The following is a 13,786-nucleotide window of genomic DNA, read 5'->3' on the forward strand; positions in this document are numbered from 1 at the left end:
TCATACTTAAAGTTGAAAGATTGAATGTTTTCTCCTATGATTGAGGAAAAAATACTTGTCTGCTCCTTCCACTTATATTTAACACTGTCTTAGATGTTCTCTCAGTGCAAAAAGGGAAGAAAAGGACCTGAAAGTTATACAGATTAGAAATGAAGTCAAAGTGTTTATTTGAAAACAAAACTATCATACTAATGAATATATGAAAAAAAGTGCTAGAATTAATAAATGAGTTTTGCAAAGACACAGGATATCATGCCACTATATTATACAAAGCTCAACTGCTTTTAATAAACTAGCTATGAAAAACTGGAAATTAATTTTTTAAGTGCCCACAGTAGCAACAAAGAACATGAAATCTGTTAAGGATAAATCTGACAAAAATGTGCAAAATCAGTTACTTAGAATGACAATTTTCATGAGAGATCAAGAAGAAGACTTAAATGAATAGAAAAGTACATAGTGTTCAGGAAACAAAACATGGTAATTCTATCAAAATTGGTCTATGGATAGATAAAATGGAAAACAAAATCCCAGGAGACTTTTGAATTAAGATCAAAAATGTATATGAAGACAAAGAATATCTAGAATAGCCAAAATTATTTGAATAAAGAGAAAAAAAAGTTTGGAGACTTACGTCTAGGTTTTAGATGTATTATTAACATAAAGCTATAGAATAAAGACTGAATTCTGTGAGCATAAATATAGAGATACAGAACAATGGAATAGAAAAAAAGAGTCAAGAAACAGCATATGTATAAGGTTGATTCATTTTTGATAAAGGTGTTAAGGCCGTACACTGAGGAAAGTACAATCTTTCAACAAATGGTACTGGAACAAACAGATATGCATAGGCAAAATAAATGAATAAATAAATAAACTTTAACCATTACTACATGCTACAGACTAAAATTAACTCAAAATGAATTATAGATAAAACTATCAAATTTATGAAAGGAAATATAGAATAAAATTTCACTTACCTTGGGTTGGCAAATCTTAGTTAAATATACTTAAGAAACATCAACTACAGAAGAAAAAAAATCACTGAATTTGTCTTCATAACAATCAAAGCTTTTGTTCATTAAAAAACACCACTACAAAAATGAAAAGGCAAGCACAGAATAAGAACACATTTTAGAACCATATATTCTACAAAGGACATTACCTAGAAACTATAAAAATTCATTTCAGCCTAATAATGGAAAGACAAAAAAACTCAATTTTGAAAATGGGCAATAACATGAACAGAAATTTCACTAAAGAAGATATACAAATGACAAATATTCATATGAAAACTGCTCAACACCATTAATCATTAGGGATATGGAAATTAAAACCACAATGAGATACTACTACAGTCCCACTAGAATGGCTAAAATTACAGATCGCCTATAGCAAATGTTGACAGACACAGAGCAATTGAAATTCACATACACTGCTGATAGCAATACAAAATAGAATAATCACTTTGGAATCAGGTAGTTTTTCAAAAGTTAAACATAGAGCTGCCATACAGTCATCCTAGATATTTACAAAATAAAAATGAAAGGATGTGTCGTACGTAATTTTATACATGAGGGTTTATGTCAGCTTTATTTGTTATAGTCAAAATTTGTGAACAACTCAAAAGCCTATTGACTGGTAAATGGATGAACAAATTGTGGTACACCCATATAATAGAATGGCCCTCAATGATAAAAATGAACCAACTATTGATACACACAACAAAATTGATAAATCAAAATAGTTATGCTGAGTAAAAGAGGCCAGACAAAAAATATCATGTACAAGATTCCACTTATACAAATTCTAGAAAATGCAAACTTATCTGCCATAGCAAAAAGAGAGTCAGTGTTTTGTCTGGGGGTGGTGCAGGGCTGGGATTGGGGGAATGCAAGAAAAAGATTACAAAGGGATACAGAAAAACTTTTGGGGTGATGGATATGTTTATCATCTGGAGTGTAGTAATGTTTTATGGGTATTTATGTATATTAAAACTCAACAAATCATATATTTAAATATATGCAGTTTAGTCTACACCAATTTTATCTCAATGATGTAAGAATTAACATATTGATTGAAAATATTAGTAATAGACAAGAAACCTCACTTGATAGTGACTGGTAACTATAAGTAAAAATTAATTATAATAAAAATAAATTATCTCAAACCCATGGAAGGTGCAACATGCTGTGAACGTTAATGTCAACTATGGACTTTAGGGGATTGTGATGTGTCAATATTGGTTCATCAGTTGTAACAGATATACCACCTGGTGCACAATGTTGATAGTGAAGACGGCTGTGCATGTGAAGTGCAGGCGGTTTATGGGAAATCTCTATACCATCTTAATTTTTCTGTGAACCTAAAACAGCTCTAAAAAAATTGTCCAATAAAAATAATAGATGATCTTAAAAATTAATATACATATATTTTTGTACTCATATTTTTCCCTTCACTTGGGCACTAGGAATGTGTTTGTTTGCTTTCTTTACAATGGATACTTAAATCCCCCAAATTCCATTTATTCTGATATGAGATTATTAGTGTTTTCATTAACAACTTTCATTTACCTAGCATAAGATTCTGAGTAATTCAGTGTTCAGTTGCAAATCTGAAATCCTTCCAAATCTCTTGTGGCTTCTACAGTCAAGTGCAAGCAAGAAAATATAAATTAGTGTTGATTCAAAATTTATGGACAGTAGGCTCAGTATTCTGGCTAATGAGCCAATGCATCATTTCAGAGAAAGGGTTAGATTTGTGAGAATCTGGCTGAAAGGGGAAGTGAAAGGTCAACAACTGAAGATAGATTCTGACAGCAGCAAACTTTCTGTACTAGCTTTTCCTGTGAAGAGTTGATTTGAGTCCATCTATTAAGGACACCACTGTAGGAGAATCTTGATTGGTTCAGTACATTCTTTACAAAAAGTTATTTAAAATATGTTTAAAAAATAAAATTAGAATTAATTTTAAATAAAGTTATTTTATATTAAATAAGTAAACAAAATACAAATACAATGGAATATATCACCTTCTCTAAGAAAGTGTTTTAGATTTAGATACTTGATGTTTCCTATTTCTCATTTGTTGTAAATGGGTTCAGAAAAGTACTATATACCTGAAAAACATCTCAAAAAATACTCATTTATAATTCCTTTGGCATTGTAGTCTAGAAACAAAGTTTCCAATATAATATGAATACTTTATAATTCTCAAAGGAATATTAGTTGCATGCAAAGTTCTTCTGTCATATAATTCAGTATGTGCAAACACACGGAAAAAGAATTGAAGCCAGAAAACACAGAATTTGAATAAAATTGGCATGAACAGAAGTGAATAAGATTGACATAAAATAACAAAAGCATTCCTCTTGGAAAAGCTGAATAGAACCCACAAACATGGGTGCACACACACACACACACACAATTCCAAAAAATTCTGATTTAGAATATTCTAGGCTGAAAATACTTCTAATTTCTCATAAGAAGTAAACATATACAGAAATAAAATACTACACTGTTACATCTACACGTAAGTAGAGGTAATGCTCCATGTTGCTGGAGGGTCACACACTCTGGGAGCCCATCACTACTTTCTCCCCTGAGACTCTGTGTAAAAGAATATATGAGGCTCCATCCATCACTGCCATATCCAATATCTGAAAGTCCTTGGAAGGCAGTTTTAATCGTTGACCAACTGCTACCCCCTAACTTCAGCATAAATGCCTGTGGAAATAAATGGTTATACACAGAATAGTAAGATTTTGTTTGCTTTTATTTCAAATCGGGAAGACATGGTTTCTTGCATATTTTAGTAGATTTTTATAATTCAGAATTGCCTCTGCTTAAAATACCTATTTTTGTTCTTCCTTTCAAATGCTTAAATCACTGACAAGAATAAAAAGGAGACAAATCACATATCACTGAACATGATGAAGTGGTAATTGCCATCTTTTTAAAGACTGCTAGACTAGAAAGAGCAGGTCTGAGGGCAGAGTTATTCAGAAGTGTGTGTTTAAAATCCATGAAGCTGAAAATCTGACATGCTCAGCATCGTAAAATATTCTCAGCTGTCTCTCTCCTTCTTGGTCCCATGCTTCTCAACTTTCACTACAGGAAAGTGATGGGTAGAGGAGGGCAAAACATTCATTTTATTAGAGTTATTTGGGGGGGTTATAAAATGGAGGGGGTGGGCTAGAGTAGGCACTAAAACTTTCTTAAACCTAACTTTTATAAATGGATTTTGGTGTTATGTTCACACTCCCTCACAGGATATCTTGGCTTAAAAGGAGGCAGTAGGGGCTCAGTGTTATTTAAACAACAGGAAAGCACATGTGGCATATATATGCCACTCCCTGAATTGAGAACTGAGATGGAGAGGCAGACTCTGTCGACCTCCTAACATGCTGGCTTCTGGGGTACCATTTCCTAAAAGTGATGACAGGTGGACCATGCATTTTTTGGCAGGTTTCTGGAATTTTCAAGGTCATTTGCAGATGGATGATTGGGTGGCTGCACAGAACAGCTATGAATGAATTTGAGCAGCATTTTATCTCATAATATTGGGGAAGAATTTTTAAATAATGTCTGTTCGTTTAAGTGTTATTAGGAGATCTGAAAGGACATTATTTACCATCACAGACTTATCATATTCTGCCCACTTACAGAGAAGTTCTACCCGTCTTTATATTTCACATGTTAGTCACACCTAAAATTTTTATTTCATTGTGTAGTTTTCACAGGAAATCAGTTATCTTGTGTATATTACTGAATCACATGTGTAAGGTGGTTTAAAGTCGGTTGATTTCTTTGTCATCTGAATTTTTGTTTTTCATCATTTTGCTCACTGTCTTTTTTAGAGAGGGATATGCAGATGAAATAAAATACACCTCAGATTGACTTTGGGGAATACTTAAGAATTTTCTATTGTGCTACCTTGACATCATAATTTTATTAATGTGATCTAAGTTCATAGCAATATCACACCTTACTACCCACCTATTAGTTTGCTGTTGCTGCCGTGACAGATTTCTATAAATGAAACAGCTTAAAACAGCCCATTTATTGTCTCACAATTGTGTAGGTCAGAAGTCGTGGTTCAGAGCTGTTAGGCTGAGTCTCACAAGCTGAGATCAGGCATAGGGAATGCTGTGTTTTTTTCTGGAGATTCCAAGGATGAACCTGCTTCCTAGCTCATTCAGATTGTTGGCTGAATTCAGTTTCTTGCAGTTGTAGGACCGAGGGCTCCATTTACTTTCTGGCTGTCAGTGTGGGTCTATCTTTGCTCCTAGAGCTGCCCGCATTCATTTTGTATTTTCCAGATAGTCCCAATCCAGCAACGGCCGGCCAAGTCCCTCTCATAGTTCAAATCTCTCTTACTTCTCTTTCTGAGGCATCTCTCTGACACCCGCTAAAGAAAGTTCACTGCTTTTTAGGAATTATGTGAATAAAGATAGGGCCCACCTGGATCCTAGATAATCTGCTTGTTTTAAGGACAGCACCTTAATTATATCTGCAAAGTCTCCTTTACCACATAACATATTCAGAGGTTCTGGGGATTAGGTCACAAGCATATTTGAAAAGCCACTATTCTGCCTACTACGATATGAGAGAACATTCTAATCCAAGTCTTAAATGTATCTTGCACATCTACTGTGTAAGCAGTAGGTCCCACTCCACCAGCTTGGACTCTACCTACAGACAGATTTCTTCTTTACATCTAATCATGCCTGTCCCATCTGCTGCAGTGATGCTTTGTGCTTAGCATTTCGATGTGAGCCCTCCATGATGCTTGTAGGTTTGTCTGCTGATTCCTCCCCCATCGCTAGTTTGCCTATGTCCAGAGGAGCTTCCAGATTTAGACATCATGGTAGCAGATGCAGACAGTTTCCTAAAATCCCAGGCTTTGACTACTTTATATCATCAGCACAGAATATCCATTCCTCTCTTGGACCCCTTTGCTACAGCTTACCACAGTTAGTGGCATTCATATCCTTTGGAGGTTGTAATACCTTGACTTTCAGATAAGAAATGTCTAACAAGCTAATTGTGTTCTTGTCAGTTCCCTTCTTAATTCCTGTGCCAGTTTACCCACTCTCCTCAGCAGCTGTCTACCTCTCCATTTAGGAAGAAGTGTCTGGTAACTTTCACCATTAGTCTGCTAGTTTTTAATGGCTGTTTTTTTTTTTAATACCTCCCTTGGCATTGTTACAACTAGGTACCCTTCTCATTCCTTGTGACACACTATAGAGATTAATGTGGACTCTGTAATTGTGGAAATCTAAGCAGTAATGCAGCTAAATCATAGAAGGAGAGGAAAGATATTTGCAATTAGAGAGCATGTGAAAAGTCTTATCTCCTAGAGGTGGAAGGTTTTCAGTATCTTGAAGTTCTCTTTTGTCCAAATCTTCTCTTTCCACGATTATTAACTGAGAAGTAGAGAAAGAGAGAAAGACAGAGAGAATCAAATATATACATATATATATGTATGTATTTGTAATAGACTGTTACAACTGCCATTTCCAATAAATTCTTTGCAGCAGAAGAGAATAAAGTACATAGATAGAATTATGTGAGTTCTTCCCTGGCTCCATCATGTACCTTCCGTTTTCCACCAATACTTGTTAAATTTTTCTTTTACTGATACATATTTCCTGTGTGATATATAACTTCAGTTATACTAAGTCCCAATCTTTATCTCTCTCCCTTCTGAGCTCAAATCCAGACACACACACACACAGTTTGATAAATTACCATACAAGTTCCCTTGAATGGCATCTTAAGTCCAAAAATAAACCAACATTACCATCATCCCTTCCAAACTATTATCAATCTCTTATTTCCTCTATGAGTTAAGCACCAATATTCCATGCCCGAATCTTTTCACTTCGTTTCTTTTTCCCGTGCTTAAACAGACAATTAGTCATCAACATTACAAATCTACTTAACTAAATATCTCTCAAAAATGCCCCCTCTTCATCCACATTTGTACTAATTGATTAGTCCTTCAGCATTGATTGCCTAGATTATTGCAAGTCTCCTAATTAATATTTCTGTTTCAAAAATTCTCACCTTAATTTCTGATCTTTAAGCTGCCAACAAGATGATGTTTCTAACTTTTAAAAATGTTGCTATCTTGCTGTGAGTCTCTCAATGGCTCTCTCTGGCTTCAGGGATCAAGATGGACTTCTTGGGATCTGTTCCCTGCTTCCCTTTTGAGATCAGTTTAGTTGCTTCCCTCGTTTTCCTGTTTGTATCACTTTCCATCCTCATAGATTTTGACTCAGCACATTTGGAACTTGCCTTGCTTTGTTTTCAACCATGGTTTTAAAAAAGCTACTTTCTTTTCCTTGAACACATTTTCCTCTCCTTTCTCTAGTGCAAGTTTTGCAAAACTGAAACATCACCTTTTTCAGAAATTCTTCTCTTACATTTACAATTATCATTTGTTGCTACTTTAATGACAAAGAGTCTAACGCTCTAGTGGACAGTGGGAGGAGCATAAGTGGATAAAGGCTTATGTTTTCAACACACAGTAAGCTACATGTCAGGTTAGAGAAAAATTCCACACAGCTCCACACGAAGATAGAGGACCAGAGTCAGAGACAGAGCTCTCAGATAACAAATGACAACTTTCAAAAAAACTATTCAGCAATTTGGTAGGTTAGTCATTCAGTAAAATGAATAAAGTGAAATGGTACTTGGCAAATTGGCCAGCCTCTCTCTATTCAGTAAAACTACTGAAACAGAATCACATGTGTCTACCTGGGGCTAGAACTATATCTGATTCTGGTGGAATTTCAATCAGGAGCAGATATGTTCATACACAACCTCTCTCTAATTTTGGCTTGTGAAGAATAAACAATAATTCAAATCATTTTAAAATATATGGAGACAAAAATAACTAAAGACCACTATTATCTCAAAATATAGTCTTATGAGGTAAATGAAGAAGTCAGTTTTCAAATCTGTTTACAAATTCAGCAACAACAGGATCCCTCACTTGGGTACATCTTCAGCCACTATAAATTTCACATTTGATACAGGAAAGAAGCAATTAAATTAATATTTGACTCCTAGCTCAGCATCATAATAGGCAGGCAATGTCTCTGAACAATCAGAATATCTCTTCAAAATAACTCATTTCTCTTCAATTTTTAAATGAAAACTTGTATATGTAATGCAAAAGATAAATTATACTTTCATTGTACTTTAATGCTTTTCTTCATCCCGACACAGAAACAATAAAAATTACATGAAAATATTTTTTCTGGGTTGATTTCTTGGCAGAGCACTGATTACCTCTTTGTAGGTTAGAATTCCTTAATTGACAATAACTTCCTTGATCTGCGGCATTTTGAGGCTATCAGCTCCCAGAGGAACAGTTCTATAGGTATACTTACTTAGTTAATTAGCTAACTACTTATGTGCAACTAGTGTACTTTTAATATTTATGATAATGAAAGGAATGACATTGCATTTTAGTCTTTATAAAATGTGGTGTATTTAATAATAATAATCATAGGTGATACCAGCAGAGTTTAAAACTCTATTCATATTTCCTTCCAGCTTATTTGTGTGTGTATAGTATACATTTAGTTATTCTTTCAGAATTATGTTCAGATTATTTGAGTTGCATTCTAGTATTCTTTCAATTATCATCACATCAAAATTGTCCATATCACTAAATAGTCTTTTTACTTTGAGTCCATTGTAGAAGCAGAATTCCTTTGTGCGCTGTGCGGTCAGAAGGCCTGTGTTTATATTTTGACTCTGCTGCTCACGTTTTTACCTTGGGTAGATTACTTAATGGATTCTTTCCTCAGCTCTGAAATGGGGATTATAATTCAAGCTACCTCACAGGGTGGTAATGGGAATTAAATGTCTTGATATGTATAAAGTCCTTAGAACATGGCCCAGTACACTTAGCCACTCTTATCGTGGTTCCTATGATTTAGGTAATCTTTCTCCTTGAATATCCAGATGACTCCAAACATTGAAGTATATTATGAAGTTTTTCTTTTCATAGATGCACTGAATTAACATTACCAAAAATGCTTGCTGTCACTAAATCTTATGAATATATTTTTCAAAAATATGTTTATTTATTATTATGTAATATTTTCATATATTTTATTTATATATTGTATTTTCTCTTTCAAGTAAATTTTCATATGCACATGGTACAAAATAAATAATATTGAGGAATTTATAGACTCAACGGGACAGAAGAGTTTTGCCCTTTCCCTTTTCCCCAAAACAATCCACCTCCCTGGAGGCATCCATTTCACAAACCACTTAAGTGAATTTCCAGTTATTTGAAACATGTGCAAGCAATTATGAATTGTTAGAATATGATGTTCATGGGTCTATAGTTTGTTTTTTTCCGTTAACTATATCATAGAGATGTTTCATGTTAAATCTTATGTTTCTAACTTTAAAAAAAAAAAATGTTTGTATGCCTTTGCCCAAATGCTTAGCATTTAATTTTGATTCATGTCATTTATCCATGATATAACTTCAAGAAATTTTTATAGATAGGACATTAATTAGTAACTTTTCTGAATAAAGGTGCATATGTGATTGTCTTTTTATTGTTTTCAGATAAAAACTTAAAAAAAGCAAACAAACATGTATACATAAAAATTTTTGCATCGTAGGCAATGTCTGTACATCTTACAATGTCTTTTAATGTTTTATATTCCAGAGGAAATTTTTTAAATAATTCATATATATACACATGTATTAATATATATACACATATATACAGGAATGTGTGTTTACAAACATACATATGTGTGTGTGTGTTTTGTCTATAGTGTATATGGATATCTTTTAGCTAACTTTTCCATTTATTGTATCTGGAATATGATGAACTTTCTTGATCTATGTATGTAGGTATTTTTTCAGTTCCAAAAAGGAAGTTATTTTTTTCCTAATAAAAAGTACATTATACTATACACAGACAATCCTAAAGACACCAACAGAAGACTACTAGAGCTCATCAATGAATTCGGTAAAGTTGCAAAATTAATATATATAAATCCATCACATTTCTGTACAGCAACAATGAAGTTTCAGAAAGAGAAATTAAGGAAATAATCCCATTACCATCACGTCAAAAAGAATACAATACCTAGGAATAAACCTACCTAAGGAGGCAAAGACATGCACTCTGAAAACTATGAGACACTGATGAAAGAAACTGAAGAAGACCTGACAGATAAAAAGATACACTCTGTTCTTGGGTTGGAAGAATCAGTATTGTTAAAATGAGCATACTACCCAAGGAAATGTACAGATTCAATGCAATCCTTATCAAAATGCCAGTGACATTTTTCACAGAATTAGAAAAAATAATTTTAAAATTTATATGAAACACAAAAGACCCCAAATAGCCAAAACAATCTTGAGAAAGAAGAACCCTGTCTTCAAACTATACTACATAGCTACAGTAATCAAAACAATATGGTACTGGCACAAAAACAGACATATAGATCAATGGGACAGGATAGAGAGCCCAGAATTAAACCTGGCACTTATGCTCAGTTAAACTATGACAAAAGAAACAAGACTATACAATGGACAAAACACAGCCTTTTCAATAAGTGGTACAGGGAAAACAGGAGAGCTACATGAAAAATAATGAAATTAGAACATTCTCTAACACCATATACAAAAATAAACTCAAAATAGATTAAAGACCTAAATGTAAGATCAGATACTATAAAACTCCTAGAGGAAAACATAGGCAGAACACTCTGACATAAATCACAGAAATAATTTTTTGGATCCATCTCCTAAAATAAAGGAAATAAAAACAAAAATAAACATATGGGACCTATTTAAACTTAAAAGCTTTTGCACAGCAAAGGAAACCACCCACAAAACCAAAAGACAACCTACTGAATGGAAGAAGATATTTGCAAATGATATGACTAATAAGGGATTAATATCCACCATATATAAACAGCTCATACAACTCAATATCAAAAGAAAGAAAGAAAGAAAGAAAGAAAGAAAGAAAGAAACAACCAGATTAAAAATTGGGCAGAGGAACTGAATACACGTTTTTCCAAAGAAGAAATGAAGATGACAAACAAGCACATTAAAAGATGCTCAGCATCACTAATCATCAGGAAAATGCAAATCAAAGCCACAATTTGATATCACCTCATACCTGTCAGAATGGCTACCATCAAAAAGAACACAAATAACAAATGTTGGCGAGGATATGGAGAAAATGAAACCTTCCTACACTATTGGTGGGGATGTAAATTGGTGTAACCACTGTGGAAAACAGTATGAAGGTTTCTCAAAAAACTAAAAATAGAACTACCATATAACCCAGCAATTCCACTCCTGGGTATATGTCCAAAAAAAACCCCCCAAACCCAGAAAACTTTACTTCAAAGAAATACATGCACCCTAATATTCATAGCAGCATTATTTACAATTACCAAGATATGGAAGCACCTTAAGTGTCCATCAACAGAAGAATGGATAAAGAAGTTGATATATATATATATATATATGTATATATATATATATATAAAGATATTACATCTTCATATATATAGTACATTATATACATATAATACATATACATACAATGAAATACAACTCAGCCATGAAAAGAATGAAATATTGCCATTTGAAGCAATGGAGGGCATTGTGCACAGACAGAAAAGACAAGTACTATATGATATCACTTATATGTGGAATCTAAAAATATAACAAATGAGTGAATATAACCAAAAAGAAGCAGACTTACAGATATAAAGAACAAACTAGTGGTTACCAGTGGGGAGTGGGAGGCACAAACTACCGGGTGTAAGATAAGCTCAAGGGTGTATTGTACAACACGGGGAATAGAACCAGTATTCTGTAATAATAGTAAATGGAAAGTAACCTTTAAAATTATATAAAAAATAAAAGAATAAGTAACCATTCTTCATTTTAAAATTATTTAAATTATTTAAAATTATTTACTGACAATGCTCATTTGATTGTTCTGGCATCTACTCAAGAACATGAACAGTATTTGTGTGGCCTGCTCTGTGTCCTTCTGTACACCTCTATTCATTTGCATCTTATTTTTCCTACATCCTTAGGAAAATGTTCTCAAGTTTTCTCTCAGCACCTCTGATTAGATTTTTGCATTACCTAGTCTGCTCTTACTGCCTTAAATACACATTTGACCCTTGGCCAACACAGGAGTTAATCGTGCATAATTTATAGTTGGCACCTGAATCGTACCCACAGTTCCTCTGCACCTGTGGATTCAAACAACCATGGATTGTGTAGTATTTACTACTGAAAACTATCCATATATAAGTGGACCCTCAAAACACAAACCCGGGTTACTCAAGGATCAACTGTAATTTTTAATTCTGCTAATGCTATTTTGCCTTCCTTGTGATCTTTTCTTTCCAAGAGCCTATCCCTTTGAATCTCATTCAGTTTTACTTTTATTTCACCTTTAAATCCATTCAAAACTACTTTACTCTTCTCACAGCCTTTCATTCTCCTTTGTAGATTTAATATTATTTTGAATTTCATTGACCACCTAAACAGTAACACGTTTTTCCTCTAGAAGTAGCTTCAAATGTATATTTCTTTTTGGGGGGTATATTTCCTCTTTGTTTATAGACTATTTGCAAAATCCGGTGTTGGTTTGTTTTGTTGTTGGTCTCGTTCTTCAACATGCTCTTCATAATCCAGGCATCTGTCCTGTGCAGTGAGCATGGCTAGTGTTTAACTCCTACTTGCAGGGAAATAGGTGTATATATTGAGGTCCATGCCTCTAATCCTATCTGAGTTTGCCAGGCATTATTCTAACTTTTTAAAGCCATTCCATCTCCAAGGATTCAGTGCACACTTAATATTCCTCTCCCTAAATTCCCAGTTGTTGTCTTTTAAATGTACAGTCTGTAAATGGATACAGAAAGATGAGTAGAGAGCAAAGGGAAGAATAGTTTCAACATTTAGGCTACCCTAAAGGCATTTCACCCTGCCCATATTCTGTTTAGTACAGATTCTTGACCTCCTGCTTAAAGGAAAAAGAGAGGGAAGGAAATCAATTGCTTATTTTATGAAAAAAACATAAATTGTCCACTGTTGTTTTTTCTTGCCAAGCTCAATCAGTATTACAGTTAGTGGATAATCCCTCTATACTCTGCCAACAAATTGCTTATTGTCTGAGTTTTGGTTTAGATATCATTATTTTCACATATTTTAGTAGATGGAGGAAGCTGCTTATCAAATATGTTTCTAGCTACAAGTCTTTATATTTCCTCATTTCTTTACAAATGACACTTCTGCAGGTGAAAATATGCCTTAAATGTGCACATTAATTATAAAGATTCATTCTTGTTTCAGAAATGCACTTCCTGGCAGCCCTCTTGGATGACTTGTCCTCGCAGATTTCTGTTTTTATAAAATCAAATATTCTCTAGAAAACATTGTAGCTGGTCTTCCGTAAATGTGAGGGTGACCCTTAGAAAAAGCCTTATATAACTCTGAGTATTTTTAATAAAGACTTGCTTTAACAATAGCTATTCAGGTCCCAGAAGCCTCTGTGGCATTCTAGTGGCCCAAAAGGATTAACATGCCTCCATGATCCCCTTCTAGTGACATTTAGTATATTTAGCCTGAAAAACTAATCAATCATGCCTTATGAGATATGACATTTAAAAAGTAGTTTGGCTAAGAATATAATTCAATATATTTAAGTGAATAAAAGTTGTGAGAATGATTAAAATGGAAATTGTCTAGAAGGAGGAAGT

The 13,786-nt window shown here is 33.7% G+C and overlaps 1 protein-coding gene across 3 annotated transcripts in view; it reads left to right on the forward strand.

The window, feature by feature from the left end:
• FSTL5 (follistatin like 5) overlaps positions 1-13,786 on the forward strand; it is a gene marked incomplete at both ends in the record, with an annotated part of 542,883 nt that overhangs the window by 291,623 nt on the left and 237,474 nt on the right. The window lies entirely within an intron of this gene.

Source organism: Mesoplodon mirus (genome assembly GCF_964341445.2).
Source record: "Mesoplodon mirus genome assembly, chromosome: 2".
Taxonomy (NCBI): Eukaryota; Metazoa; Chordata; class Mammalia; order Artiodactyla; family Ziphiidae; genus Mesoplodon; species Mesoplodon mirus.